This window comes from Pristiophorus japonicus, chromosome 8 (genome assembly GCF_044704955.1).
Source record: "Pristiophorus japonicus isolate sPriJap1 chromosome 8, sPriJap1.hap1, whole genome shotgun sequence".
Lineage (NCBI taxonomy): Eukaryota > Metazoa > Chordata > Chondrichthyes > Pristiophoridae > Pristiophorus > Pristiophorus japonicus.
Window position 1 is genome coordinate 54380717 of NC_091984.1, and position 24900 is coordinate 54405616.

Consider the following 24900-nt stretch of genomic DNA (forward strand, 5'->3'; position numbering starts at 1 on the left):
GGACCCGACCAGGTCCCTCAACTTCTCCATCGCTGTCATGCTCTGCGGGGCACCGGAGCGGTCCCTCGCCTCGAGGGTGCAGTTAAAATCCCCCCCGAGGACAATGCAGTCGCCGACATCGACGGAGCCAAGAAGAGCGGACACCTCTTCGAAGAAGCGCGTTTGCTGCGGGCCGGGCTGAGGGGCGTACACGTTCACGAGATGGAGCGGCACGTCCCCCAGGCGAACCGTTACGTGCAGCAAGCGGCCTGGTACGGGCTCCTCGACCCCCAAGATCTCCGGCTGAAAATGCGGGTCCAGCAAGATGGCCACCCCATTAGAAGTGGCGGTGAGGTGGCTCATGCGGACCTCTCCTTGCCATTCCAGGAGCCACGTGGCTTCGTCTCCCGGAACGGTGTGGGTTTCTTGCAGGAAGCACACCGCATATTTCCCCTCCCGCAGGAGCGAAAAATTGTTAACTCTACGGTGTGCCTCTCTGCTGCCGTTGATGTTGAGGCTGGCTATGGTTATCTTCATGATAAGGGCCCGCCCGCGGCCATGGTTTTAGCGGCGGCGCGGACGGAAGCGATGAGCAACACCGGCTCAGACCATCTTTCCAGGGCCAGACGGGCTTGGTCGCGGCGACCCCGGCACTGGACCAAAAAGTCCCGGAGTTACTCTACGGGAATGAGGAGGGTCTCAGCGGCAGACGCGAGCAGATCCACCGCCTCACTGGCGATGGACTCTAGATCTTCTCCCGCGTCCCCCACCGAGTCCCCGTCCTCCCCCGGGAGGTCGCCGCCAGCAGCCGGCCCATCGACCGCACGAGGTATGGCAAACGGCCCGGCCGCTCCATCCGGCCCTGGCTCTACCCCGATCCCACCCCCAGGATCGTCGGCAGAGCAGTCCCCACTGGGCTCTTTTAAAAGTGGTGCTGGGTCGGGAAGCCACAGGGGAAGGGGGTCCTCCCCCGCCCCAGGAGCCGGGGAACACGGAGAGACCTGGTTTAGGAAATTCTCCAGGTCCACCAAGTCCCTCAGCTCCAAAGTAGGGGGCGAGGGTTGTTGTTCTTCCCCCTCCCCGCCGCCACCCCCCGGCCCAACGTGTGGATGTATATTACAGTTTTCTGCAGTGTCATTTTCTGCCGAGTCGAGCAAGTCCCGGGGGAAGTCGGTTATTGGCTGTGCGGGCTCAGGTGCGGCCTTTTCGGCCCCGCCCACCTCAGTGCCCGGGACGCTCGACCCGGTGGCAATGCATTCCTCCGCTGGCCCCACGCCCCCCATGAAAGGCAGATCTTCCACGCCATCTCCGGGAGGCAGAGGCTGGGCAGCCTCGACTGCATCACCCTCCCCGGGGACAGATTCCTCGTGCCTATGGCGCAGTTTGGGGGCGCCGGTGGGGGACGCGGGACACGCGGCGGGCACCGACTCCTCCGTGGAGGGATGTTGTTCCCCCCCGCCTCATTGGAGCGGCGCCTCCTTTTGTTCCTGGGGGTGCGCGGAGGCAGGGAGACCTCCATGTCTGCCGAGGTCTCTCGCTCCGCCCCCCCCTTTTTCTTATCTTGCCCGCGCCCGAGCCCCTCTGCGGTATTGGTCAAGGGCTCGGGCATGGGCTCAGGGCTCCCCGCGCTCGCCGATGACTGGGTTGGGCTGAGCGCGGTAAACAAATCGTCTGGCGCACCGAGGGGACCCGCCTCGAGATGTTTCGCCTTCCTCCGCGCCTTCTTTCCGATCGGACGCTCTCCCTCCCCCCCTTGAAAACAAAGGCCCCCGACGATGCCCGCGCACCCACAGCTCCCGGCACGCGGACGCTACTAGGGGGAGGGGTGGCGGCGGCGCCAGCCTTGGCCGCCCTCAGTGGTTTGGCGGCCTTGGAGGCGGGGCAGTTCTTACGAACATGCCCCACCTCCCTACAGGCATGGCACCGCACGCCGTCCGACGTCCAGAAGACGCGGTAGGCAGTCCCCTCGTGCACCACATTAAAATTTCCCTCCGTCGTCTCCTCCCGCGCCAGCCGGACAAAAAGCTGGCGGCGGAAGGAGAACACGTGGCGCAGGCTGCTCTGCCTGAGGCCGAGCGGTATGGGGTTGATCCCTGACCTTACCTCCCCCAGTTGGTGTATGTGAGGGAGGAGGAGCCCAGCGGGAACAAAGGGCGGGACGTTCGATAGAATGACCCTCTGCACGGTGGCCTCGAGAGAGAGAGAGAGAGTCCACCGGCAGGAACGCCCCGCCCACCGTGAGCCCCTTTTCAATGGCCAGGGACACCGCTCGCTCCGACCCCAGGAAGAACACAGCCTTCCCAGACATATTGGAGGCTGCGACAATGGCCGAGGGGCCGACTACCCCAGCCATCGCCCGCATGCACTCCTCAATGCTCATTGTGGGGTGAGTGTAGCTCTTGACCCCGTTTTTCTTTGTAATGAGTCTGAAAGGTGGCAGGGCAGCAGGAGGCGCAGGACGTGCCGTGGATGTGGACGCCGCCTGCGCATATGTCCTAGCTGGCCCTGCCACCGGCGTAGATGGGGTCGCCATCACGGGGTCCCTTTAAGGGCCACACCCACCCCAAAGTCACAGGCCTTAATGGTCTTAAGTGGCCTCGTTTGAATGTATGAACAGAGGGAGCTCTGAAAGAGGCATACCTCTCCCCTAGTTGGCAATTGGGGAGGGGCCTTGCTCCCTCTGCTCAGTTGTTTTAATTGTTTTTTATTAAAAAATTAGGAGGAAGGGCTCTCAGAGAGAGAGGGGAGAGACAGAGAGAGAGATAGAGGGAGGGGGTGTGGGAAAGAGGGAGGCTGCGAGGGCAGGTCTCCCCTCACAGCAATGGGTGGGTGCACTCCCCAGATGGCAAACAAAACACAGTCTTTGGGGTGGTCTTCGGGTGGGGGGAGAAGATGTCTTCACCTGGGGCAGCTGGAGCCACACAGGCACACACTCCCAACGATGTTAACCAGGGTAATCAATAGTTATCAGCCTGGTAGCTCCAGCTATCCCAGGCTAGGCAATGGGGGAGGGGTGCTTCAGTGGTGTGTGGGGCCTAGTTGTAAGCAAGACCCCCACACACACTTCCACACACACACACCCCCTGCGATGTTCCAGCCCTCGAAAGGTCTTCCTTTCTCCCCCACCAATAAAACAATGTCTTTCGGGGAATGCACCAACACCCACCTGTAGAATATTGCAGAATCTTCCTCCTTCCACACAGGTTGTTGCTCTTTCCACTCTCTCCAACTCTCTGTAGCAGTAATAAAGTTGGTAATTTTCCTGCGCTCCACCTCTCCCTCCGGATGTTGATTGGGTGGCAAGCCAGCCCTTTTCCTCCTATTCCTGGGCTGTTCTCAAGGCTCACTCCAGGCTTTCGAGACAGGAGCTAAAGCAGGGAGTTCCTTCTCTCTCAGCAGCACAGCTCCAATTGAATAGGCCACGCCTCCACTGCTCCACCATTGGCCCTTGTGCATGAAACTCTTTTAGGAGTAAACAAAAAACATTAAACCGTGCCCCCCCGATCTGGGGGAAACACCAAACATTTACAGGCTCTTTTATTTTTTTGTGGTATTTTTTGGGGGGTTTTTTTTGGGCACAAAAAACATATTTTTTCTCCAAGTGCCCCCTATAAAAGGGGAGGAGGACACTAAAAGCACCGGCAATTAAAACAAATTAACTTAAAAACATAAAATCAAATTAAAATTTGGTTGCCAGGCGTGATGATGCACTCCAGTCCCTCCGGTGCCCACCTCTCGCGGAAGGCCGCGAGCGTACCAATGGACACCGCGTGCTCCATCTCCAAGGACACCCTGGACCGGATGTATGCGCAGAAGAGAGGCAGGCAGTCTGGCTGAACGACCCCCTCGACCGCCCGCTGCCTGGACCGGCTGATGGCCCCCTTGGCCGTGCCCAGGAGCAGTCCTACGAGGAGGCCCTCGGACCTACCCGCTCCCCTCCGCACAGGGTGCCCGAAGATCAGGAGTGTGGGACTGAAGTACAGCCAGAATTTCAGGAGCAGCCCCTTTAAATAACAAAACAGGGGCTGCAACCTCGTACACTCAATAAAAACATGGAACACGGACTCTTCCAGACCGCAGAAATTGCAGGCGGCCTGGGAGCCCGTGAACCGGCTTAAAAATTTATTGCACGGCACTGCTCCGTGCACCACCCTCCAGGCCAAGTCCCCGACAAATAGTGGGAGGACCCCTGCGTAGAGTGCCCTCCATCGGGGACCCCCGCCTCCTCTGGACGGCAAGATGGTACGCCATGGCGTGTCCGGACGGCAGGCAAGGATGGCAATGTTGAGAGTGTGCAGGAGCAGCCCGTACAGGAAACCTCTCCGCGCGGAACTGAAAGGCACGGAGGGGATTTCCCCAAGGCGGCTCAAGTTGTGAGGCGCCGGCCTCCGAGGGAGGTTCCGGGGTTTGGCGCCGATGAGGAATTCCGTCCGGACGGGGGTCAGTTCGGACGGGATCTCCCCACGTGCTTGAGCCTCCTCGATGCATCTAACGGAGTCGGGGCCCAGAGCTCTTTTTAGCGACTCGATGGCATCGGCCGCGTGGCGGACGTTGGCAGAATTTAGGCGCCGCGCCAGCATGTCTGGCGCCATCCAGCCCGCTCCTCCGCCATCGAGCAGGTCCCTGACCCTGGTCACCTCACCAGCCACAGCCCTCTCGTCCAACCGCCACCTAAAACCTTGGTCATGGAGGTACGGATTCCCGAGCAGCGGCTCCTGCAGGACGGCCGCCACTCCAGCCGGTGGAGAGCTGCGCTTGGTGGAGACTTTGTTCCAGACTCTGATGAGTTCCTTGTAAAAGACAGGCAGCTCCAGGAGGGCGGTCCTGACGCTCCCCACACTCACAAACAGGAGCTGCGTGTCGTAGTTGAGGCCGTGCTGCTGGCGGAAGAAATACGTCGCCAGAGCACGCCACCTAGGAGGGGGCTCGACGTAAAGGTATCTCTGCAGGGTCTGAAGACGGAAAGTCGCGAGCTGGGTGCTGACGCACACCAACGACTGACCGCCCTCCCCAAGCGGGAGCCTCAAGACCGCCGCAGAGACCCAGTGCTTCCTGTTGTTCCAGAAGAAGTCCACCAGCTTCTTCTGTATCTTGGCGACAAACGCAGGGGGAGGGGTCAAAGTGACCAGCCGGTACCACAACATGGCGTACACCAGCTGGTTTATGACTCGCGCTCGGCCCCTGTAGGACAGCACTCGGAGCAGTCCTGTCCAGCGCCCTAGGCGAGCGGCGACCTTGGCCTCCAGCTCCTGCCAGTTCGCCGGCCAGGCTTCCTTGTCGGGGCTAAGGTAGACTCCCAGATAGAGGAGATGGGTCGTGCTCCAGGCAAACGGCCTGAGCTCCTCCGGCAGGGAGTCCACCCGCCACTGACCCACCAGGAGTCCGGAACATTTTTCCCAGTTGATTCTGGCGGAGGATGCGGCCGAGTAAATCTCCTGGCACTCACGCATCCTCCGCAGGTCAGCGGGATCCTCTACCACGAGGAGCACGTCATCGGCGTAAGCCAAGAGGACGACCTCCATGCCCGGCCCTTGCAGAGCCAGTCCCGTCAACCTCGTCCGCAGGAGGCGCAGGAAAGGCTCCACGCAGATGGCATATAACTGGCTGGACATGGGGCATCCCTAGCGCACCCCTCTCCTAAAGCGAAGGGTCGCCGTCAGGGACCCGTTAACCTTAATCAGACACTCCGCGGCGGCATACAAAAGTCGGATCTGGGCGACGAAATGCGTCCCGAACCCGAAAGCGCGCAGAGTTCCGAGCAGATAGTCGTGATCCACCCTGTCGAACGCCTTCTCTTGGTCGAGAGATAGGAAGGCGACCGACAGACCAGCCTCCTGGGAACAATGGATGAGGTCCCGGACCAGATGGATGTTATCGTGGATTGTCCGGCCCGGGACCGTGTATGACTGGTCGGGGTGGATCATGTGGTCCAGCACGGCACCAAGGCGAGCAGACATCGCCCTGGCGAAGATTTTGTAATCCGTGCTGAGGAGGGAGACCGGGCGCCAGTTTTTAAGGAGGCGGAGATCGCCCTTCTTAGGCAGCAGGACGATGACTGCCCTGCGCCAAGAGAGGGGCATCTCCCCGGTCGCCAGACTTTCCCCCAGGACCCGCGCGTAGTCGCCCCCCAGGACGTCCCAGAATGCCCTGTGGAACTCTACGGTCAGTCCGTCCAGCCCCGGGGATTTTCCCCTTGAGAGCCGGTCGAGGGCACCGGCCAGCTCCGCCAGGTTTAGCGGAGCTTCCAGATTTTTGGCGCCCTCCAGGCTGACCTTCGGCAGGTCCTCCCACAAAACTCTACGTGCTTCCTTGCTGGACGGCTCCGGAGAGAACAGGGCCCCGTAATATTCACGGGCCCTGTTGTTGACGCCCTCCGGATCCGAGACGAGAGAGCCGTCGTCGGCCAGCAGCGTCAAGAGCTGCTTACGGACACCCTGTCTTTTTTCCAGCGAGTAGAAGAAGGGGGAGCCGCGGTCCAGATCCCGCAGGAACCGGATCCGCGACCTCACGAACGCACCTCGAGACCCAACGAGCTGCAGGTCCTTCAGCGCGGCCTTCTTCGCTTCGTACACCGTCCGCAGGGCCGGGTCCCCAACGACTTGACCGAGACGGGACTCCAGGTCGAGCACCTCTTTTTCTAGGCGCCCAACCCTGGCCACCCGCCTCTTGGTCGACCCCCTCGCGTACTCTTGACAGAAGACGCGGACGTGAGCCTTGCCCACGTCCCACCATAGCCTCAAGGAGGGGAAGCCCCCCTGCTTCCTTTTCCAGTCGGCCCAGAAACGACGGAACGAGTCCTGGAACCGCACGTCCTCCAGCAGCCGGTTGTTAAAATGCCAGTACGCGGACCCCGCCCTCGCGCGGAGCGAAGTGAGCTCCGCCCACACCAGGTGGTGGTCCGAACACGGCACCGGCCGCATGGAGGCCGCCGGGACGCAGGAAACGTACGCCCGAGACACGTAAAGGCGGTCGACTCTGGACCATCCTACTCCAGGCCTCACCCAAGTAAAGGCGCTGGAGTCGGGATGGAGATTTCGCCAGACGTCCACCAAGTCGAAGGACCCGACTAGGTCCCTCAACTTCTCCATCGCCGTCATGCACTGCGGGGCACCGGAGCGGTCCCTCGCCTCGCAGTTAAAATCCCCCCCGAGGACAATGCAGTCGCCGATGTCGACGGAGCCAAGAAGAGCGGACACCTCTTCAAAGAAGCGCGTTTGCTGCGGGCCGGGCTGAGGGGCGTACACGTTCACGAGATGGAGCGGCACGTCCCCCAGGTGAACCGTTACGTGCAGCAAGCGGCCTGGCACGGACTCCTCGACCCCCAAGATCTCCGGCTGAAAATGCGGGGCCAGCAAGATGGCCACCCCACTAGAAGTGGCGGTGAGGTGGCTCATGCGGACCTCTCCTTGCCATTCCAGGAGCCACGTGGCTTCGTCTCCCGGAATGGTGTGGGTTTCTTGCAGGAAGCACGCCGCATATTTCCCCTTCCACAGGAGCGAAAAATTGTTAAATCTACGGCGTGCCTCTCTGCTGCCGTTGATGCTGAGGCTGGCTATGGTTATCTTCATGACTGGAGCATAGTGCAACCTCTACCTAACCTATTGTGGGGGGAGGGGAGTGGAGTCGTTTGTTGACCTCCACTCCTTCAGCAGCCCAGCGAGGAACTTTTTGAACCGGCGCAGCTCAAGACCTTGCGCCTTTGATAAGGGCCCGCCCGCGGCCATGGTTTTAGCGGCGGCGCGGACGGAAGCGATGAGCAACACCGGCTCAGACCATCTTTCCAGGGCCAGACGGGCTTGGTCGCGGCGACCCCGGCACTGGACCAAAAAGTCCCGGAGTTCCTTTGCAGGAATGAGGAGGGTCTCAGTGGCGGACGCGAGCAGATCCACCGCCTCACTGGCGATGGTCTCGAGATCTTCACCCGCGTCCTCCACCGAGTCCCCGTCCTCCTCCGGGAGGTCGCCACTAGCAGCCGGCCCGTCGATCGCACGAGGTACGGCTAACGGCCCGGCCGCTCCATCTGGCCCTGGCTCCGCCCCGATCCCACCCCCAGAATCATCGGCAGAGGAGTCCCCACTGGGCTCTTTTAAAATTGGTGCTGGGTCGGGAAGCGACAGCGGAAGGGGTTCCTCCTCCGCCCCAGGAACCGGGGAACACGGAGAGACCTGGTCAAAGTAATGTTCCAGGTCCACCAAGCACCCCAGCTCGAAAGTAGGGGGCGAGGGTTGTTGTTCTTCCCCCTCCCCGCCGCCACCCCCCAGCCCAGCGTGTACAGATTCATTAAAATTCAAAATTTCCGTTTCTGCCGAGTCGAGCAAGTCCCGGGGGAAGTCGGTTATTGGCTGGGCGGGCTCAGGTGCGGCCTTTTCGGCTCCGCCCGCCTCAGTCCCCGGGACGCTCGGCCCGGCGGCAATGCATTCCTCCGCTGGCCCCACGCCCCCCACGAAAGGCAGATCTTTCACGCCATCCCCGGGAGGCAGAGGCTGGGCTGCCTCGACTGTTTCACCCTCCCCGGGGACAGATTCCTCTCGCCTACAGCGCAACTTGGGGGCGCTGGTGGGGGACGCGGGACATGCGGCGGGCACCGCCTCCTCCGCGGAGGGATGTTGTTCCCCCCCCGCCTCATTGGAACGGCGCCTCCTTTTTTTCCCGGGGGGGCGCGGAGACAGGGAGACACCCGTGTCTGCCGAGGCCTCCCGCTCCACTCCCCCCTTTTTCTTGTCTTGCCCGCGCCCGAACCCCTCTGCGGTATTAGTCAAGGGCTCGGGCACGGGCTCAGGGCACCCCGCGCTCGCCGGTGACGGGGTTGGGCTGAGCGCGGTAAACAAATCGTCTGGCGCACCGAGGGGACCCGCCTCCAGATGTTTCGCCTTCTTCTGCGCCTTCCTTCCGATCGGACGCTCTCCCTCCCCCCCGCCGGAGGCCGTGAAAACAAAGGCCCCCGACGAAGCCCGCGCACCTACGGCTCCCGGCACGCGGACGCAACTAGGGGGAGGGTCGCGGCGGCGCCAGCCTTGGCCGCCTTCGGTGGTTTGGCGGCCTTGGAGGCGGGGCAGTTCTTGCGAAAGTGCCCCACCTCACTGCAGGCATGGCACCGCACGCCGTCCGACGTCCAGAAGACGCGGTAGGCAGTCCCCTCGTGCACCACATTAAAATGACCCTCCGTCGTCTCCTCCCGCGCCAGCCGGACAAAAAGCTGGCGGCGGAAGGAGAACACGTGGCGCAGGCTGTTCTCTCTGAGGCCGAGCGTTATGGGGTTAATCCCCGACCTTACCTCCCCCAGTTGGTGTAGGTGAGGGAGGAGGAGCTCAGCGGGAACAAAGGGCGGGACGTTAGATATGATGACCCTCTGCGCGGTGGCCTCGAGAGGGTCCAACGGCAGGAACGTCCCACCCACCGTGAGCCCCCTTTCAAGGGCCAGGGACACCGCCCGCTCCAACCCCAGAAAGAACACAGCCTTCCCAGACATCTTAGAGGCTGCGACAATGGCCGAGGGGCCGACTACCCCAGCCATCGCCCGCACGCACTCCTCGATGCTCATTGTGGGGTGAGTGTAGCTCTTGACCCCGTGTTTTTTCGTAATCAATCTGAAAGGTGGCAGGGCAGCAGGAGGCGCAGGACGTGCCGTGGATGTGGACGCCGCCTGCGCATATGTCCTTGCTGGCCCTGCCACCGGCGTGGATGGGGTCGCCATCATGGGGTCCCTTTAAGGGCTACACCCACCCCAAAGTCACAGGCCTTAATGGTCTTAATTGGCCTCGTTTAATAAGACTGAGCAGAGGAGCTCTTAACGAGGCACCTCTCCCCTAGTTGACAATTGGGGAGGGGTCTTGCTCCCTCTGCTCAGTTGTTTTAATTGTTTTTTAAAATTAGGAGGAAGGGTTCTCAGAGAGAGAGGGGAGAGACAGAGAGAGAGAGATAGAGACAGGGGGTGTGGGAAAGAGGGATGCTGCGAGGACAGGTCTCCCCTCACAGCGATGGGTGGGTGTTTTTCTTGGGGTGCACTCCCCAGATGATGGAAAAAAAAAGAAACACAGTCTTTGCGGGTGGTCTTCGGGTGGGGAGAGAAGATGTCTTCACCTGGGGTAGCTGGAGCCACCCAGGCACACACTCGCAACGATGTTTAATTCGGGTACTTAAATATTCTTCAGCCTGGTAGCTCCAGCTATCCCAGGCTAGGCAATGGGGGAGGGGTGCTTCAGTGCTGTGTGGGGCCTCGCTGTAGGCAAGACCCTCACACACACTTCCACACACACACACACCCCGCGATGTTCCGGCCCTCGAGTGGTCTTCTTTCCTCCCCCCATCAATACAACAAAGTCTTTTCGGGGGAATGCATCAAAACACACCCACCTTTGGTTGTTGAAGTTTCTCCCTCCTTCCACACTGGATGGTGTTCTTTTTCCTCTCTCTCCAACTCTCTGTAGCAGCAATAAGGTGGTTGAATTTGCAGCTCCCCTCCTCTCCCTTCAGATGGATTCGAATTGTAGAAAGCCCCTTCTCTCCTTCTCTTCCTGGGCTGGTCTCAGGGCTCTCCAGGCCTTCCTAGGCAGGCGCAAAGCAGGTAGCTCCTTCCCTCACTGCAGCTCAGCTCCAACTGAATAGGCCACGCCACCACTGCTCCACCATTGGCCCTTGTGCATGAAACTCTTTTTGGGAGTAAACAAAAAACATTAAACTGTGCCCCCCCGATATGGGGGAAACACCAAACATTTACAGGCCCTTTTATTTTTTTGTGGTATTTTTTTGTTTTTTTTTTGGGCACAAAAACATATTTTTCTCCAAGTGCCCCCTATAAAAGGGGAGGGGGACACTAAAAGCACCGGCAATTAAAACAAATTAACTTAAAAACATAAAATCAAATTAAAATTTGGTTGCCGGGCGTGATGATGCACTCCAGTCCCTCCGGTGCCCACCTCTCGCGGAAGGCCGCGAGCGTACCGGTGGACACCGCGTGCTCCATCTCCAAGGACACCCTGGACCGGACGTATGCACGGAAGAGAGGCAGGCAGTCTGGCTGAACGACCCCCTCGACCGCCCGCTGCCTGGACCGGCTGATGGTCCCCTTGGCCGTGCCCAGGAGCAGTCCTACGAGGAGGCCCTCGGACCTACCCGCTCTCCTCCGCACAGGGTGCCCGAAGATCAGGAGTGTGGGACTGAAGTACAGCCAGAATTTCAGGAGCAGCCCCTTTAAATAACAGAACAGGGGCTGCAACCTCGTGCACTCAATAAAAACATGGAACACGGACTCTTCCAGACCGCAGAAATTGCAGGCGGCCTGGGAGCCCGTGAACCGGCTTAAAAATTTATTGCACGGCACTGCTCCGTGCACCACCCTCCAGGACAAGTCCCCGACAAATAGTGGGAGAACCAATGTTACCGCCCGGTTTCGAACCGGGGGCCTTTCGCGTGTTAGACAAACGTGATAACCACTACACTACGGAACACTGTGGCAAAATTTCACGCAGCAAGCTCAGTTGACCGCGGCAGGACTCAAACCTGCAATCTTCTGATAACTTCGCGGTTATAATCGAAGTCAGACGCTTTATCCATTAGGCAACGCGGCCTCTTGTGCATGAATCCCAAAAAGTTAGTTTGAAGGTGCAGCGGGTAATCAGGAAGGCAAATGGAATGTTGGCCTTCATTGCGAGAGGGATGGAGTACAAAAGCAGGGAGGTCCTTATGCAGCTGTATAGGGTATTGGTGAGGCTGCACCTGGAGTACTGCATGCAGTTTTGGTCACCTTACTTAAGGAAGGATATACTGGCTCTGGAGGGGGTACAGAGACGATTCACTCGGCTGATTCCGGAGATGAGGGGGTTACCTTATGATGATAGATTGAGTAGACTGGGTCTTTACTCATTGGAGTTCAGAAGGATGAGGGGTGATCTTATAGAAACATTTAAAATAATGAAAGGGATAGACAAGATAGAGGCAGAGAGGCTGTTTCCACTGGTCGGGGAGACTAGAACTAGGGGGCACAGCCTCAAAATACGGGGGAGCCAATTTAAAACTGAGTTGAGAAGGAATTTCTTCTCCCAGAGGGTTGTGAATCTGTGGAATTCTCTGCCCAAGGAAGCAGTTGAGGCTAGCTCATTGAATGTATTCAAATCACAGATAGATAGATTTTTAACCAATAAGGGAATTAAGGGTTACGGGGAGCGGGCGCGTAAGTAGAGCTGAGTCCACGGCCAGATCAGCCATGATCTTGTTGAATGGCGGAGCAGGCTCGAGGGGCTAGATGGCCTACTCCTGTTCCTAATTCTTATGTTCTTATATCTAGTTACAGTCATGTATAGCATGGTAAGATACAGTTATATACAGTAGTGTGAGATACATGACATCACCCTCCCCCAAGGTCTTATAGTCTTTATAGATTCAATCTCTCAAGTGGTCTACGCTCTCGCGTGGAGCGTCTTAGTTGTGGTTCAGTTGTTTGCCTTGGTGCCTATTTTTCTTTTGGTGTGATTGCTGGAATCTCGCCTGGGCTGTCTGTTTCATTCAGTATGATTGATGGTATCTCGCCTTGGCTGTCTGTTGAGACTGCCCTTTCCTCAGGTTGTTCCCTCTGTCTGTCCACCAGGTGTGGTGTGAGTTCCACATTGTAGTCTGCCTCTGGTTCTGCAGTGTTGTTGGTGAATCTACTTTTGACTTGGTCTACATGCCTCCGGCAGATTTGGCCATTGTCCATTTGTACAACCAGTACCCTGTTTTCTTCCTTGCCTGTTACTGTCCCTGCAAGCCATTTGGGAACCCTGCCATAGTTTAGCACAAACACTTTATCCTCTATCTCATTCCACCTCTCTCTCGAATTTCGGTCATGGTACTCAGTAAGCTTCCGGCGCTTTGCCTCAACAATTTCATGCATGTCTGGGAGGATTAACGAGAGCCTAGCCTTTAAGATCCGTATCATCAATAGTTGCGCGGGGGGAGCCCCAGTCAACGGATGCGGACGAGATGTGTATGCCAGCAGCAGTCGCAACAAGCGGCTCTGCAGCATGGAACCTTGGATTTTTAGCATTCCTTGTTTAACGATTTGCACTGCTCGCTCCGCCTGGCCATTGGAGGCCGGCTTGAATGGTGCCGTCTTAACGTGATTTATGCCGTGGTCAACTATAAAATCTTGAAATTCTGCGCTGGTGAAGCACGGACCATTATCACTGACCAATATGTCAGGGATTCCGTGCGTTGCAAACATGGTTCTAAGACTCTCCACAGTGGTGGAGGTGGTGCTCGAGTTTAAAATGGTGCACTCAATCCACTTTGAAAATGCATCAACGACTACGAGGAACATTTTGCCCATGAATGGGCCCGCATAGTCTACATGCACCCGCGACCACGGTTTGGTGGGCCAGGGCCAGGGGCTTAGGGGGGCCTCCCTGGGGTCATTGCTGAGTTGGGCACAAATGGTGCACTGCCGGACGCAGAGCTCCAAGTCCGCGTCAATGCCAGGCCACCAGACGTGGGATCTGGCTATGGCCTTCATAAGGACGATCCCCGGGTGCTCGCGGTGGAGCTCCCGGACAAATGCCTCTCTGCCTCGCAAGGACATAACTACTCGGCTGCCCCATATCAGGCAGTCTGCCTATAGTGATAGTTCATGCATGCGCCTATGGAAAGGTTTGATCTCCTCGGGGCAGGCATCGCGAGCCTCTGCCTAGTCACCAGTTAAAACACATCTTTTGACGAAGGATAACGTGGGGTCGCTGGTCGTCCAGGCTCTGATTTGGTGAGCTGTCATGGGCGAACCTGTGAATTCAAAGGCATTGATTGCTATGACCATCTCACAGTCCTGTTCGTCGGACCCTTCCGTGGTCGCCAGGGGTAGCCTGCTAAGTGTATCGACACAGTTGTCTGTGCCTGGTCTGTGCCTTATTGTGTAGTCGTAAGACGCTAACATGAGTGCCCACCGCTGAATGCGCGCCGAGGCGTTGGCGTTTATTGGCTTGCACTCGGATAGCAGGGACGTGAGGGGTTTGTGGTCGGTTTGTAACGCGAACTTGGTCCCGAAAAGGTATTGGTGCATCTTTTTGACACCGTACACGCACGCAAGCGCCTCCTTCTCAACCATACCGTACCCGCGCTCCGCCCGCAAAAGTGACCTGGAGGCATAAGCAATGGGTTGTAATTTACCCACATCATTGACATGCTGTAAAACGCACCCGACCCCGTACGCTGACGCATCACGTGTAAGAACTAGCTTTTTACTTGGGTCAAAAAATGCTAAAACACTGTTGGAACACAGAAGGTTGCGTGCCTTATTGAAGGCGCGTTCTTGGGCGTCCCTCCAAAACCAATCGCACCCCTTTCTGAGGCTCCAGCAGCCTGCTCAAGTTCTGCATAAAGTCCCCAAAGTAATTGAGTAGCCCGAGAAAGGCGCGCAGTTCCAAGACATTCCTGGGCCTGGGTGCCAGACGAATTGCTTCAGTTTTGGATTCTGTTGGGCGGGTTCCATCAGCGGCAATCCTTCTGCCCAAAAATTCAACCTCGGGCGCGAGAAACAGACACTTGGATTTCTTAACTTTTAGGCCTAACCGATCCAATCAACTTAGTACTTCCTCCAAATTGCGGAGATGGGAGTCGGTGTCCCTGCCCGTGATGAGTATGTCATCTTGAAACACAACCGTCCTCGGGATGGACTTGAGCAGACTCTCCATGTTGCGCTGGAATATAGCAGCTGCCGACCTGATGCCAAATGGGCATCGATTGTACACAAAAAGGCCTCGATGTGTGTTGATGGTGGTGAGCAGCTTAGACTCTTCGGTCAGTTCTTGCGTCATGTATGCAGATGTGAGATCTAGTTTCGAGAAAAGTTTTCCTCCAGCCAATGTGGCAAATAGGTCCTCCGCTCTGGGCAGCAGGTATTGATCCTGTAGGGAGACTCTGTTTATGGTAGACTTGTAATCCCCACAGATTCGTATGGATCCACCAGGCTTCATGACGGGGACGATGGGACTTGCCCAGTCGCTAAATTCCACGGGTGAGATAATGCCTCCCCGCAGAAGCCGGTCCAGTTCATGTTCAATCTTTTCCCTCATCACATAAGGCACAGCTCTAGCCTTGTGATGGACCGGTCTGGCATCCTGTGTGATGTAGATTTTAACTTTGGCCCTTTGAAGGTGCCCACACCTGGCTGAAAGAGATGTTCAAAATGACTTAGAACTGTTGAGCAGGAGGTCCGTTCCTCTGACGACATGGCGTGAACATCATCCCATTTCCAATTTAGTTTTGCCAGCCATCTTCTCCCCAACAGTGCTGGGTGATCTCCGGGGACAATCCACAGGGGAAGTCAGTTCACCATCCCTTTGTGTGTGACTGAGAGCATGACGCTGCCGAGGACTGGGACGATTTCTTTGGTATAGGTCCTTAGTTTGGTGTCGATCCTTGTGAGTTTTGATCTGTTGCTTTTGTGCGGCCACAGCTGTTCAAATTGTTGGACGCTCATGAGCGATTGACTAGCTTCCATGTCCAGTTCCATGTTCACGGGTATCCCGTTGAGTAGGACCCTCATCATTATTGGAGGCGTCTTGTTGTAAGAACAGTGGACATTGATCGTGTTGACCCGCTGTACATCGGCGTCCCGGGCACCGTCCCCACCGTCTTCTGGCCCGCTTTCCGACCCTTCCGATTCGTATACCAGCCGAGCTGCTGTTTTTCTGCACATGCAAGCCAGATGCCCTGTATAGTTGCAGTTTCTGCAAACAGCATGCTGAAATTGACACCCCCTTGTTGAGTGCCTTCCCCCACATCTCCAGCACAGACCGCTTCCATTGTTTCCAAAGGATGAACTGCGTCTGGCTGATCTCTCTTGAGCTTCTCTCAGTCTGTAATTGATTGCTCACATTGTGGGTTGATGAGGTGTGAACGGCCGTTCTTGTGGCCCTTGATGGCTTCTGGCGCCACTGCCTGCTGTTGAAGGCCTGCTCTCCTGCCTTTGCCTGTGTATGGGGGTAGCGGCTTGTTTCACGCTGTGAACTCCTTGTTCCGATGTTTTGTTAGTTGTCGTACCCGCAGTATAGATCAACCTCGTTTCTTCTTCTCCTGCCAAGAATGTCTGTGCAACCAGTGCTTCTGCCTCTAGGGTCAAGTTCTTGGTCTCTATAAGCTTTCAGAATATGCCTGCGTGGCCTATTCCTTCAATAAAAAAGTCTCTCAGTACTTCTCTCCTTAGTTCATCGGAGAACTCACATAAACTAACCAGCCTCCGAAGTTCCGCCACAAAGTCGGGTATGCTCTGGCCCACACAGCGTCTGCAGTTGTAGAACCTGTGTCTGGCCATGTGTAGGCTGCTCGCTGGCTTCAGGTGGTCTCTCACCAGTGTGCTCAACTCCTCAAACGACTAGCTCGCTGGTTTCTTGGGTGCCAGCAGATCCTTCATTAAGGCGTATGTTTTCGAGCCACAGCTGGTCAAGAGATGGGCTCTTCTCTTGTCTGCCTTATCGTCGCCCAACCGGTCTTTGGTTACAAAGCTTTGCTGGAGCCTTTCTATAAAGTCCTCCCAATTGCCTCCAGCATTGTATTTCTCATCTGAGCCATTGGTAGCCATTCTGTGGATTCTGTGATCCCGTAACTCATCGCCACTGTAAAGTCCTGACCCTGCAGTACAGACTTACATGAGGCACATGTTGAAGTCAAGGTCACTCTGGACCTGCACCTTTATTTCACAGCTCTCGAGTGCCTCACTTGCCTGAAACCTGCCTTTATATACCTGTGTGGAACAGGTATGCAGTGTCTCCTGCAAGTGCACACCTGGTAGTAAAGTATGCTTGTGGTTACAGGTCATATCTAATTACAGTCATGTATAGCATGGTAAGATACAGTTCTATACAGTCGTGTGAGATACATGATACTTACATGTAAATGTAACTTTTACTATTTTGAATCTGTGTCTCCGTGTCTGACTCTCACAGTTTAATTCCCAGAGAATAGTAGCCCTCTGGAACAGGCTCTCTGCTCATGTAGTGGGCGCCGATTTGCTGAATTCCTTCAAGCGAGAGCTGGACCAGTTTCTGGCTGGGGTGGAGATCACTTACAAAAGGTAGATACTGCATAGCGTATCTAGGGCCAGGCTAGTTTTGATCACCAAAGGGGCTCGGAAAGGAATTTCCCAGATCTTTTCCCTTCCAAATTTACCTGGGTTTTGATCTGTTTTTTGCCACTCCCAGGATATCACATCCAGTTATATCATCCACGATCTTATCTCAGAGGTGAGGAGGGAGCGGGGTGTGGCGGTGGGGGTGGGTGGGGCAATTTTGTGATCAGGAACCAGGAAGAACAGGTTTCCCTGAGGTCCTGATGAATTTCCATTTCCTGAATGCAGCCAGCCAGATTGAGAGACTGGCTAGCTGATAGGCAGGTTAGCCTTTGGCACCAGGCCGCAGTCAGAAAGCCGGTGGGGGGGGCGGGGATGGGAGGGGCGGCGGTAGGAAGATCGACGGTAGGAAGATCGAAGGTCAGAGGGGAGATCGGGGTCTGGAGCTACAACAACAACTTGTATTAATATAGCGCCTTTAATGTAGTAAAGCATCCCAAGACGCTTAACAGACAAAAAATTTGACACCGAGCCATATCAGGAGAAATGAGGGCAGGTGACCAATAGTTTAGTCAAAGAAGCAGGTTTAAGGAGCGTCTTCAAGGAGGGGAGAGAGGTAGAGAGGCAGAGAAGTGTAGGCAGGGAATTCTAGAATTTAGGGACTAGGCAACAGAAGGCACAGCCTTCTGATTATAATCAGGGATGCTCAAGAGTGTAGAATTAGAGGAGCACAGATATCTCGGGGGTTGTGGGGCTGGAGGAGATGACAGAGATAGGGAGCAATGAGGCCATGAAAGGAATTGAAAACAAGGATGAGAGTATTGAAATCAAGACATTGCTTATCCGGGAGCCAAAGTAAGTCAGCACAGGGGTGATGAGTGAACGGGACTTGGTGCGAGTTAGGACGCAGGCAGCCGAGATTTGGATGACCTCAAGTTTATGTAGGGTAGAATGTGGGAGGCTAGCCAGGTGTGCATTTGAATAGTCAAGTCAAGAGGTAACAAAGGCATGGATGAGGGTTTCAACAGCGGATGAGCTGAGGCAATGGGCGGAAACGGGCGATATTATGCAGGTGGATATAGGTGGTCTGAGTTCTGTGGCAGATATGTGGCCAGAAGCTCTTTTAAGACTCAAATATGAAACCAAGGGTGCCAACAGTGTGGTTCAGCCTCAGACAGATGTTAGGGAGAAGGATGGAGTCAGTGGCTATGGAACGTAGTTTGTGGTGGGGACTGAAAACAATAGCTTCGGTATTCCCAATATTTAATTGGGAAGTGTTTACATATGTGCCGAGTGGATGATCCATATCGGCTTCCTCCTGAGGTCGCCATCATCACAGAAGCTAGTCTTCAGCCAATTCGATTCACTCCATGTGATATCAAGAAACGGTTGAGCGCACTGGGTACAGCAAAGGCTATGGGCCCCAACAACATCCCGGCTATTGCGCTGAAGACTTGTGCTCCAGAACGAGCCGTGCCCCTAGCCAAGCTATTCCAGTATAGCTGCAACACTGGCATCTACTCGACAATGTGGAAAACTGCCCAGGTATATCCTGTCCACAAAAAGCAGGACAAATCCAATCCGGCCAATTACCACCCCATAAGTCTACCCTCAATCATCAGCAAAGTGATGGAAGGTGACGTCAACAGTGCTATCAAGCGGCACTTACTCACCAATAACCTGCATATCGATGCTCAATTTCGGTTCCGCAAGGACCACTTGGCTCTAGACGTCATAACAGCCTTGGTCCAAACATGAACAAAAGTGCTCAATTTCAGAGGTGAGGTGAGAGTGACTGCCCTTGACATCAAGGCAGCATTTCACCGAGTGTGGCATGAAAGAACCCGAGTAAAACTGAAGTCAATGGGAATCAGAGGGAAAACTCTCCACTGGCTGGAGTCATACCTAGCACAAAGAAAGATGGTTGTGGTGGTTGGAGATCAATCATCACAGCTTTAGGACATCGCTGCAGGAGTTCCTCAGGGCAGTGTCCTAGGCCCAACCATCTTCAGCCGCTTCATCAATGACCTTCCCTCCATCATAAGGTCAGAAGGGAGGATGTTCGCTGATGATTGCACAGTGTTCAGTGCCATTCGCAATTCCTCAGATAATGGAGCAGTCCATGCCAGCATGCAGCAAGACCTGGACGACATTCAGGCTTGGGCTGATAAGTGGCAAATAACATTCGTGCCACACAAGTGCCAGGCAATGACTATCTCCAACAAGCGAGAGTCTAACCACCACCCCTTGACATTCAACAGCACACACCATCCTGACTTAGAAGTATTTCGCCGTTCCTTCATCGTCACTGGGTCAAAATCCTGGAACTCTCTCCTTAACAGCACTGTGGGAGTACCTTCACCACATGGACTGCAGTGGTTCAAGAAGGCGGCTCACCACCATCTTCTCAGGGGCAATTAGGGATGGGCAATAAATACTGCCTTGCCAGCGACGCCCACATCCGATGAAATAATTTTTTAAAAATTGGAGAAAATTTCTGCTCATCTAGAACTGGATGTTGGACAAGCAGTCTGATAAGTTAGAGACCCTGGAAGGGTCGAGAGAAGTGGTGATGAGGTCGACCTGGTTGTCATCTGTGTACATGAGGAAATGTGTTTCCGGATGATGTCGCCAAGGGGCAGCAAGTAGATGAGCAATAGGATAGATCCTTGGGGGACACCAGAGGCAACAATGCAGGAACAGGTGGAGAAGCTGTTGCAGGTGATTCTCTGGCAACTATTAGACAGATAAGAATGGAACTAGGTGAGTGCAGTCTCACCCAGCTGGACGACAGCGGAGAGGCGTTGGAGAAGGATGGAGTGGTCAACCGTGTCAAAGGCTGCAGACAAGTCAAGAAGGACGAGAAGGGATAGTTTACCTTTGTCACAGTGACAAAGGATGTCATTTGTGACTTTGATGAGAGCTGTTTTGGTACAGTGGCTGGGGCAGAGACCTGATTGGAGGGAATCAAACATGGAGTTGCAGGAAAGATGGGAATGGATTTGAGAGACGACAACACGTTCAAGGACTTTGGAGAGGAAAAGGAGGTTGGAGATGGGGCGGTAGTTTGCAAAGATGGTGGGGTCAAGGGTTGTTTTTTTGAGGAGAGGGGTGACGGCAGATTAGAGGGAGAGGGGGACAGTTTCAGAGAAAAGAGAACCGTTAACAATGTCAGTTAACATGGTATGGGAAATGGTCCACGTTGACCAGGGCCGCGCCGTGGATCTTGATGATTGGGCGGCCTCTTATCAACCAGAGCAGACATTGATGACGAGATTCAACACCGCCTCCAGTGCGCCAGTGCAGCCTTCGGCCGCCTGAGGAAAAGAGTGTTCGAAGACCAGGCCCTCAAATCTGTCACAAAGCTCATGGTCTACAGGGCTGTAGTAATACCCGCCCTCCTGCATGGCTCAGAGACATGGACCATGTCCTGTAGATATCTCAAGTCGCTGAAGAAATACCACCAACGATGTTTCCGCAAGATCCTACAAATCCCCTGGGAGGACAGACGTACCAACATTAGCGTCCTCGACCAGGCCAACATCCCCAGCACTGACCACACTTGATCAGCTCCACTGGGCAGGCCACATTGTTCACATGCCAGACACGAGACTCTCAAAGCAAGCGCTCTACTCGGAACTCCTTCACGGCAAACGAGCCAAAGATGGGCAGAGGAAACGTTACAAGGACACCCTCACAGCCGCCCTAATAAAGTGCAACATCCCCACTGACACCTGGGAGTCCCTGGCCAAAGACTGCCGTACAAGGAGGAAGTGCATCCGGGAGGCCGCTGAGCACCTCGCTGAGAGCATGCAGAAATCAAGTGCAGGTAGCGGAAAGAGTGTGCAACAAACCAGGCTCCCTGCACACCCTTTCCCTCAACGACCATCTGTCCCACCTGTGACAGGGACTGTGGCTCTCGTATTGGACTGTTCAGCCACCTAAGGACTCATTTTAAGAGTGGAAGCAAGTCTTCCTCGATTCCGAGGGACATATGATGAGGAACATAGGAACCAGAAAAGGAAGTTGGGTGGTCAGCAGTTTGGTGGGAATAGTGTCAAGGGATCAAGAAGTGGAGCAGGGGGGAGATCAGAGGCCAGAGGGCAGGTCGGGTTTATTAGTGATAGGATTTATTAGTGACTATCTTATATTTATGGGCTCTCGTGGAAACATTTTCTCCACGTCTACCCGAACAAACTCTTTCATTATCTTAGAAACCTCTCTCAAGTCACCCCTTAGCCTTCTCTTTTCCAGGAAACAAGGCCCAGCCTGTTCAGTCTTTCCTGATAGTTCTAACCTCTCAGTTCTGGCATCATCTTTGTGAATCCTGTTTTACAGCTTCGTCTTTTTTGTAATATGGAGACCAGAACTGTGCACAGTACTCCAAGTGTGATCTAACCCAGATTCGATACAAGTTTAATATGAATTCCCTGCTTTTCAATTCTATCCCTCTAGAAATGAACCCTATGTTTGAATCTCTCCAATCAGGTTTCTGCCCCTGCTACATATCCGTGGTATAACTAAGACGGCCTATTTCCACCTCCTCAGCATTGCCCATCTCCGCCTTTGCCTCAGCTCATCTGCTGCTGAAACCCTCATCCATGCCTTTGTTACCTCTAGACTTGACTATTCCAATGCACTCCTGGCTGGCCTCCTACATTCTACCCTACGTAAAATTGAAGTCACCCAAAACTCATCTGCCCGTGCTCTAACTTGCACCAAGTCCCGTTCACCCATCACCCCAATGCCCGCTGAGCTACATTGGCTCCGGATTAAGCAATGCCACAATTTCAAAATTCTCATCCTTGTTTGCACATCCTTTCATGGCCTCGACCCTCTCTATCTCTTGTTATATATGTAAACTTGTACTCATCCCCTGGTGTCCCAAGGGATCCCATAATTCCTTGGGAGCACAGGTATTTAACGAGGCTTCACAGGTTGGAGAAGCACTCTCGAGACCTGCAATAAAAGACTACGGTCACACTTCACTTTGAGCTCACAGTGTTCAGTCTGACTCTTTCTCCATATACAACAACTGGCGGCGAGATACAGATAGTGAACCCAAAGATGCAGAGAACAGTGGGAATCCTGGAGAAATTCTTGGAGGGAGATGATTGGGAAACTTTTGTGGAGCGACTCGACCAATATTTCATGGCCAACGAGCTCGATGGGGAAGAGAGCGCTGCCAAATGAAGGGCGATCCTCCTCACCGTCTGTGGGGCACCAACATATGGCCTCATGAAGAATCTGCTCAATCCAGCGAAACCCACTGAGTAATTGTACGACAATTTGTGCACACTGTTCCGAGAGCATTTGAACCTGAAGGAAAGCATTCTGGTGGCGAGGTGCCGGTTCTACACCTACAAAAGGTCTGAAGGCCAGGAAGTGGCGAGTTATGTCACCGAGCTCAGACGCCTTGCAGGACATTGCGAATTTGAAGGACATTTGGAGCACATGCTCAGAGACTTTTTCGTACTTGGCACTGGCCACAAAACCATACTTCGCAAACTTTTGACTGTCGAGACCCCAATCTTGAGTAAGGCCATAGCGATAGCCCAGGCGTTCATTGTCACCAGTGACAATACGAAGCAAATCTCTCAGCACACAAGTGCTGCTATAAATACTGTGAACAAAGTGATGTTGTTTTCGAAATGTAACATACAGGGCTGCAGCTACACGTCCGCAGATGTCTCAACATCAAGGGTGATGAATGCAAGGCCATTAACACCTTGTTGGCGCTGCGAGGGTGATCATCGTTTCCATTCATACTGATTCAAAGAGTACGTTTGCAAGGGCTGTGGAACAATGGGACACCTCCAACGAGTGTGCAGGCGAGCTGCAAAGACTGTTAAACCTGCAAACCACCATGTTGCAGAGGAGGACAGATCCACAGAGGATCACGGTGAACCAGAGCCTCAGATCGAGGAGGCAGAGATACATGGGGTGCACACATTCACCACGAATTGTCCCACGGTAATGCTGAATGTTGAACTAAATGGACTCCCGGTGTCAATGGAGCTGGACACGGGCGCAAGCCAGTCCATCATGGGCAAAAAGACATTCGAAAGTTTGTGGTGCAACAAGGCCTCAAGGCCAGTTTTAACTCCAGTTCGCACGAAACCAAGAACTTACACAAAAGAACTGATTCCTGTAATTGGCAGTGCTACCGTAAAGGTCTCCTACGATGGAGCGGTGCACAAGCTACCACTCTGGGTGGTACCGGGTGATGGTACCACGCTGCTCGGCAGGAGCTAGCTGGGAAAGATACGCTGGAACTGGGACAACGTCCGAGCGCTATCGCCCGCTGACGACACTTCGTGTGCCCAGGTCTTAAACAAATTTCCTTCGCTGTTCGAACCAGGCATCGGGAAATTCCAAGGAGCAAAAGTGCAGATCCACCTAATTCCGGGGGCGCGATCCATCCATCACAATGCGAGAGCAGTACCGTACATGATGAGAGAAAGGGTAGAGATCGAGCTTGACCGGCTGCAAAGAGAGGGCATCATTTCACCGATCGAGTTCAGCGAGTGGGCCAGTCCTATTGTCCCAGTCCTCAAGGGAGACGACACTGTCAAAATCTGTGGTGATTACAAAGTAACTATCAATCGTTTCTCCCTGCAGGACCAATACCCACTACCAAAGGCCAATAACCTCTTTGCAATGCTGGCGGGAGGAAAACCGTTCACGAAGCTGGATCTGACTTCAGCGTACATGACGCAGGAACTGAAAGAATCATCGAAGGCCCTCACCTGCATTAACACGCACAAAGGTCTTTTTGTTTATAACAGATACCCATTTGGAATCCGATCAGCGGCGGCGATATTCCAAAGAAACATGAAAAGTTTACTGAAGTCGGTCCCGCACACCGTGGTCTTCCAAGACGACATCTTGGTCACAGGTCGGAACACAGTCGAGCACCTGCAGAACCTGGAGGAGGTTCTTAGTCGACTCAACCGCGTAGGGCTCAGGTTAAAACGCTCGAAGTGCGTTTTCCTGGCGCCTGAAGTGGAGTTCTTGGGAAGGAGGATTGCGGCGAACGGCATCAGGCCCACCAACGCGAAGACGGAGGCAATCGAGAACGCACCAAGGCCACAGAACGTGACGGAGCTGCGATCGTTTCTGGGACTCTTGAACTACTTTGGTAACTTCTTTCCGGGTCTCAGCATACTGTTAGAAACACTGCATGTCTTACTACAAAAAGGGGGCGACTGGGTTTGGGGCAAAAGCCAAGAAAATGCCTTTGTAAAAGTGAGAAAACTATTATGCCCAAACACTTTGCTTGTGCTGTATGATCCATGTAAGTGTTTGGTACTAGCATGTGATGCGTCATCATATGGCGTCGGGTGAGTATTGCAACAAGCTAATGATTTCGGGAAACTGCAACCGGTTGCTTATGCATCTAGGAGTCTGTCTAAGGTTGAGAGAGCCTACAGCATGATTGAGAAAGAAGCGTTAGCGTGTGTCTATGGGGTAAAGAAAATGCATCAATACCTGTTTGGGCTAAAATTCGAATTGGAAACTGACCATAAGCCACTCATATCCCTGTTTACCGAGAGTAAAGGGATAAATACCAACGCATCGGCCCGCATCCAGAGATGGGCGCTCACGTTGTCCGCCATCTGCCACAGGCCAGACACAGAAAACTGCGCCGATGATCTCAGTAGGCTGCCATTGTCCACCATGGGGGTGGAAATGGCGGAGCCCGCAGATCTAGCCATGGTTATGGAAGCATTTGAGAGTGAGCAATCACCCGTCACTGCCCAGCAGATCAAAATCTGGACAAGCCAGGACCCCTTATTATCTCTAGTCAAAAGCTGTGTACTTCACGGGAGCTGGTCCAGTGTCCCACTGGAAATGCAGGAAGAGATAAAGCCATTCCAGCGGTGCAA

At 54.6% G+C, this 24900-nt stretch overlaps 1 non-coding gene across 1 annotated transcript; it reads right to left on the reverse strand.

Annotated features, from left to right (window-relative positions):
- Positions 1-11353: 11353 nt before the first annotated feature.
- trnav-aac (transfer RNA valine (anticodon AAC)) lies at positions 11354-11427 on the reverse strand. The gene has a single exon. It is a non-coding gene; the product is annotated as a tRNA-Val (tRNA).
- Positions 11428-24900: the final 13473 nt, after the last annotated feature.